The sequence below is a fragment of the Geospiza fortis genome, unplaced genomic scaffold (assembly GCF_000277835.1).
Source record: "Geospiza fortis unplaced genomic scaffold, GeoFor_1.0 scaffold27, whole genome shotgun sequence".
Lineage (NCBI taxonomy): Eukaryota > Metazoa > Chordata > Aves > Passeriformes > Thraupidae > Geospiza > Geospiza fortis.
In genome coordinates this window covers 5074602-5074861 of record NW_005054329.1, presented here as the reverse complement: position 1 = coordinate 5074861, position 260 = coordinate 5074602, and positions in this window count along the sequence as shown.

The following is a 260-nucleotide window of genomic DNA, read 5'->3' as shown; positions in this document are numbered from 1 at the left end:
GCAGAGGCTGTGTGGAGACAGGCCCTTCTGGGCAGCAGCAGGAGGAGTCTGAGGCCACTAAACCATCCTGAGCCCCTTCAGACCTCCCTTCACCTTTCATTAACCCCATCTCACCTGAGAGTGCCTCAGAAATCCTGGGGGGTCAGGATGTGCTGCTCATTGACAATATTGTTATCCTGGAAGTAACTTGCAAGGGAAGGAGTTGCAGTTTCATTGATCTGCTCCAGGATTCTACAAGAGTTTCCTGTCACTGTTTTGTG